Source organism: Psammomys obesus, unplaced genomic scaffold (assembly GCF_907164565.1).
Source record: "Psammomys obesus unplaced genomic scaffold, mPsaObe1.curated_primary_1811, whole genome shotgun sequence".
Taxonomy (NCBI): Eukaryota; Metazoa; Chordata; class Mammalia; order Rodentia; family Muridae; genus Psammomys; species Psammomys obesus.
This window is the reverse complement of record NW_026594311.1, coordinates 2,205,649-2,212,335: the sequence shown is the minus strand read 5'-3', so window position 1 is coordinate 2,212,335 and position 6,687 is coordinate 2,205,649.

Here is a 6,687-nt window from a genome sequence, read left to right as displayed (position 1 = left end):
GGATTGGGTAAAAATTAGAGGGGTGAGGTGACCTTCTCTGAGGCACATGATCACAATGGCTAAGGCATATGATCACAATTGCTATTCTTCTAAACTATATCTGAAACATTGGGGAGAATTTTCCCACCCGATTCCCAACTGATTCTCATTGATTATTGCCAGGGAGATTGTCTCTATTTCCTATGAACCATTTATTCTGTATTATTTCCTGGAGGCTGTTGCTAGGAGAGTTAACTTTGTTTTCTGCCAAGTGTACATTCTGTGATATTTCCTGGTACCTGAATTCAGCTCCCAGTCAAAATGGCTTTTTATTTCAAAATGGAGTCATACCCAGGCTAACTTAAAGTCTTCACTGGTTCTAAAAAGTGAGTCCAGGGCAGTCAAGGCTACACAGAAAAACTCTGTTGTGAGCCCCCCTCCCCCCCAAAAAATGCTTCCTAAAATTTTCTGAAATCTTTTATGAATCTCAGCAAAATGTGCCTCAGTGGTACTCAACAAATTGAAATGCATCGACCATGCAGCACAGTTCTCTAAGATCTGTGTGTATGTGGGAGAGAGAGAGAGAGAGAGAGAGAGAGAGAGAGAGAGAGAGAAAGCATGTGTACAAGGACAACTAATTGGAGTCAGTTCCCTCCTTCCATCACGCAGGTCCTGGCATGGAGCTCAGAGCATCATCTTGGCAGCAGGTATTTATAGCCTTGAGCTATCAGGCCAGCCCTACATTAGCTTTGAAAATCTACTCTGCACCTGAGGAGACACTGTGTTGTGTCTATTCACCCACAACATGGTTTAAGCCAATAGAAAATCTTTATTAGCTGGCTGGTGGCTACCCTGAGTGTTCAGGATCCCAGTGTAGCCCCGAGCCTTTCTCAGCGTAAACTTTTAAGCACAACAGCTATATCCTGGGTTGACATACTTCTGTTAACAAGAACAGTTAGCCAGAATCGAAAAGTACAGAAGCCAAAAAGCAAGGTTAGTACATTTAGAGATTTTTTTTTTTTCATAACTATGGACTTTGATGGATTAGGGCATTGCTTTCATTTTGGCAGGTGGTGCTGTCTACGTGCTGAATTTTACGGTCTGAATGGTGCTCTCATCATGGAGTCACTTGTGCTAAGATCTTGGGGCATACTAAGGTCTGGGGCCCTGTTACAACTGTAGTTAGTAATTCTTGTATGGTACTGGGGCTCGAACCCAGGAACTTGCACTTGCCAGGCTAGCCACTCCACAGCCTTAGTCTCTCTGACCCTCACCCACTTCACGATGTTCTTTAGAGACAGCCTATTGCTAAGCTCTCCAACCTGGTCTTGAACTCATGATAAGGAACTTGAATTCACAATTCTCCTCCTTCAGCCTCCCAAGTGGCCAGGATTAGGGGCCTATGCCAGCACAAGTCCATACAGATAGCCACTTGTTCCAGAAGCATTTAATGGAAAGATCACTAACCCCACCGCTCTACAGTGACCACCCTCTGACCCAGCGAGAGAGCACACCGCGTCTCTGCTATGCTTCTAGGCTGTCCGTATGTAGTGTCCCACTTTTCTGTCTGTCTAAAATTATCCTAAAGCCTCCTTGTATTTTAAAAATAACTCTTTAAGGTTTATTTATTTTTATTTTATGTGTGTGGGTGTCTTGCCTGCATGCCTGGTGCCTGCAGAGGCTAGATGAGGCTGTTGGATCCCCTGGAGATGGAATCACAAACGGCTGTGACCTGTGGGTGCTGGGAATTGAACCCAGGTCCTCTGAAAGAGCATCCAGTGCATCTATTTTACATGCATTGGTGTTTTGCCTGCATGTATGTCCGTGTGAGGGTGTCCAATCCTCTGGAACTGGAGTTACAGACAGTTGCGAGCTGCCGTGTGGTTGCTGGGAATTGAACCTGGGTCCTCTGGAAGAACAGCCAGTGCTCTTAACCACTCTCCATCTCTCCAGCCCCCATTTCCTTCCACCATTTTTGTTTTTCAAACTGTTGGCAGCTGGGTGTGGTGGCACACACCTGTAACCCCTAGTACTTAGGAAGCCGAGGCAAAGAGGACATTCTTTCTTGGTTTGCTTGGGCTACGTAGTGAGACCTTATCTGATAAGAAGAGGAAAAGCAAAATGAAATGAAGGAGGCCAAAACAAAATGTGTATTGGATTTCTTTGTTTTGTTTTTGTGGTGCTGAGGATTGAACATGTATGTGCCTCACACATGCTAGGTAACAGCCCCACGGCTGAGCTACAGCCCTTATTTATTATTTATACAGCATTCTGCCTGCACGTATACCTAGGCACCAGCAGAGGGCACCAGATGTCATTACAGATGGCTGCGGACCACCATGGGGTTGCTGGGAATTGAACTCAGGACCTTTGCAAGGACAGCCAGCGTTCTTAACCTCTGAGCCGTCCCTGCTGCCCATGTGTTGGGTTTTCCTCAGCTGCTTTTAATGTAGTAACTGTAAGCTTCCTTCTTTAGTTTATGTCAAGCCTCTCATTTGTGGTAAAGCGTTCTGCTGGTGGCGTCACAATTTATATCCTGGTGTGACAGGCTTCCTTCTTATTTTCTTCCTCTTCCCTTTCTTCCTTCTCTCCCTTCTTTCTTTCTCTTTGTCTCTGTCTTTCTTCAGGACTGTGTGTGCATATGTGTGGGTGTGTAGAGGTCAAAGGACAGTTTTGGAGGTCAGCTCACCCTTTGCACTTGTACCCGGGCTCTGGGCATTGAACTTTGGTCAATAGGCTTTTGTGGCAAGTGCCTTCAGCTGCTGACCATCTCACTGGCACTGGACCATATAAATACTCTCTGGTGGCTTTATATATATTTATATATTTATATATTTATATACATATACACACTGGAAATCACACAGTGCTGTCTGCCCTGGCCAAAGTACTGAGTCTGCATTGTCCTTTGCACCTTGTCCCGTGATGATGATAATGTGCGTGTCCCTGTGTGGAGGCCAAGTCACATCAGATGTCTTGGTCAGTCACTCTCCACCTTGGTTCTTGAAGCAGAGTGTCTAAGTGTGGAACTCTTCAATTTGGCTAGACTGGTGGGTGAACTCCAGGATGCCCTCCTCTCCTTGCTGCCCCCTGCCACCACACCCAGCTGGTCACATGGCTGATGGAGAGCTGCAGTCAGGCCCTCATGCTTACACAGTGGGCTGTTTCCTGACTGGGCCGTCTCTCCAGCGGCTTCTTCTGCCTTCTTTGGGCCTACCTGGGTTCAACTTGACATGACTGCAGCTGTCTTTTGTTGGAGGTGCCATGACTACCCAGAGCAACTCTGCTTGTTTATGGCAAATAGTTTCCCAGCAGATCATAGCTAGACTAAGCTGTCAGAGTGAAGGACAGAGCTGTACCCAGACCCTGGCTGAAGGAACACGCTGGACTCTTTGGTGTCAGCTTAAGATGAACCAGGTACCTCCCAACCTGGGTGAGGTCACTCTCCTCCTAACTAGTATGTGTGCTCCTTTTTCGGGTTCAGATGGCAGGAATCCAACAGGTAACCCCCAACTCTCACCCCTCCACTAACTGCGCTCTGTGTGATCCCAGGTTTGTTTGCCTTTTTCCGTGGAGACCAGTTCTCACACACTAGGACCTGTATTAACTAGCATTTCCTCCAAGACCACCTGCCTTCTACACAGAAACACTGTTCTCAGCTTTTTGCGTTCCATTTTAGGCTGTTAGACATTTTCTTACTTTTTCATGGCCCCAATTAAGTATATGAATATTTATGTATTTAAACTTAGCACCAATGTGTTCTTAAGCAGGAGGGCTGTTTGAAATATCTAGTGAGCCACACTGCTAGTGGCAGAAGTCTTTTTTTTTTCTTTTGCGGTATTTTCTAGACTATTATTCTATGTGACATCACCACCTTGTTCTAAAACGTTAGATACGTTTTCTTAATGGACCCGGCAGTATCATCTATGGGGAAAGTTAATGTCCAAAGCTTTCCCGTTCCAGCTGATTCTCTGGGATTCTGTAATGTGGCTTAGGGGAGAGGCGAGAAGCGGTGCTCAACCAGAATAATGCCCTCATCATCACACACGCCAGGCCAATTCCTCGGAGCCCAAAGTAAGCTCATGTACCACAGATGAAATAAGTCCCAATAAAAGACCACCAACAGCCTAAGAGGGTAATTGAGCAGCCGAAGAGCGAGAGATTGAGATACAGTGATATATTGAACTCAGGGAAATATCGCAAGGATTAACACGACATTCGTTATAATTACCTTGGCTGTTGGTCACAGAACTAATCCATTTGGAATGAAACATTAGAGCCGTTTAATGGTGGTGGCTATTTGTGGGAGAGAGGGGGCACTGGAAATGACGCCGGGGGCAGTAGCATGCGTCTGGGGTGGGGTGGTGGGGTGGGGTGGGGGAGGAGGCAGTAGAGAGGTTATGGTCCTATGGCAGTAGGAGTCAGAAACAATTTCTTTGTGACCTAGATTTAAAGATCATCCCAGAGGAGCAACGCCGCAGTCGGGAGAACCGATCTAGCGGAGAGGCAACATTTCCCACGAACAGAAAGAATAGCTTAAGGACAATGCGCTGTTCCAGCCTTGATTTTCTTTTTTCTTTTTCTTTTTTGACTCACAAAAGCCACGCAGAACAGACACACTTAGATCAGACAAAGACCCCTCAGTCATTTCTGGGCCTCTTTGAAATCTTTTAGCTAGCATTTTCTCTCTGGAGGGGATAAGCCTTTTCAGTTCAGAACGCCATGTTTCCTACACCTTAGAAATGAGACCTCAAACCAGACTGGCACATCCAGAATGGAGAGTGCGTCCGGTGGGAGAGCTCAGCTTAACGCTTCATCTCCTCGAGGCACAGAAGAAACCACATGCTAGCTATGTCCTCTCTCTCTTTTTAAAGTTTTTTTTTTTTTTTTGACAGAGTTTCTCTGTGTAGCCTGGACTTGATTTGTAGACCAGGCTGTCCTTGAACTCCCAGAGTTCCTCCTGCCTCTGCCTCCCCGAGTGCTGGCATTACAAGTGTGTGCCACAGCTGCCCAGCCGCTTGCTGTCTTTGAACATTTGAGCTGGACATAGAGGTGCTTGTTATGCTAGCACTTGGAGTGGGAGCCGGAGGATCAGGGATTCAAGGTAGGGATTGGAGAGATGACTCAGAAGTTCGGAAGTTAAAAAGCCCCAGCTGCTTTTGCAGAGGACCCTGGGTCGGTTCCTAACACCTATGCTGGTCAGCTCCAAACCTCCTGAGACTCCAGCTCCGGGGGATTGGATACTCTCTGCTTTACCTCTGCTGATGCCTGTGTGTTCTCTCACATACAAACATGTGGAGGTCAAAGCAGCGTGATTCTTGCACGTTCCAGGTTATCCTTGGCTACAAGAGGCCCTGTTTAAAACAAAACAGAGCCCGAATGAACACACACATGGAATAAAGTTGCCAAAACCAGAGAATGAAGTTTCTGATTAATGTTGGTTTGATAACTTTTCCTGTTGTAAACACACACATTAATTATGAACACACGATCAATTAAACATTTTTTTTTTTTTTTGCAAATAAATGACTGAAATGTTTACAAATATCCTTTGTGGTAGAAACTGAGCTATTTGTATCTATGGGCAAGTCGACATCACTGTTTGTTGGTTTAATAAATGTTTATTGAACGTTTACTACATTCAATACATAGTTATCAGCAGTACAGGCAGTACTCTAGGTAACAGATTTAAACGTTAACTCAATAGGCGAAAATCTTTTCCTGCACAGAGCTCACCTTCTTTTCTTTTTACCTTTCCTCTTCCTCCTCCTCCTCCAACAGTTTCTCTGTGTACCCCTTGCTGTCTTGGAACTCGCTCTGTAGACCAGGCTGAGAGACCCCAAGACCCCAAGAGATCCTGTCTCAAAAGAGGTAGATATCATTGCTAGGGGGACCTCTGAGATTGTCTTCTGGCTCCAACACACCCATATTCCAGGCAAGCACTGTGCCACTGAACCCCACCTCAGCCCGAGACAGCATCTTTATCCACTAGACAATGAAGCTCCGTTGTGTAGGAAGTTGGGGTAACCGAGAGGGAGGGGTTGCACACACCTGGAGAGCTGCGGACTGGGGGCTTGCGTGCAGACTTGCAGACTGTAGCACGTGAAACGACGCTTAGAGAAAAAGTGCTCTCCGGTGGCCTGTTAGCAAAGGTAGAAGCGGGACCATCAGTGGAGAGTTAGGTGGAACACAGATGAAGAGGGAGGAAAAGATAGGAAATAATTAAGTCCAAGAGGAGAGTAAATGGACCAGAAAAAAACGTGGAGTCATTGCTAGGAAGTTAAGTGTGCACACGGTAAGTTTCATGAGTTTAAAGTCTCGAAGCCAAGGGGGTGGGGTTCTTCAGCCTTGCTTTGCAGCACTGATGTAGACGGGGCAGAACTGAGTTTCCAAGATGGACACAGAGGTGCACACTGCAGCCTGGTGTCTGGCAGGTAGAGGCAGGAGGGTGGTCTGTGAGATGGCTCAGCAGGGAAAGGTGTTTCCTGTCAAAACTGACAGCAAATTCAATCCCTGGGGGCGCATGGGGTGGAAGGAGAGACTGACTTCCCGAAACCGTCCTCAGACCCCCACAATGCTGTGCCCTGTGCGTGCCCATAAGACACACATGCACATAAAATAGTTTAAGATGTAATAGAAATGTTAAGGTCATTCTTCGCTACACAGTGAGTTTGAGGCTAGCCCAGGGCACTTAAGACTCTACTTCAG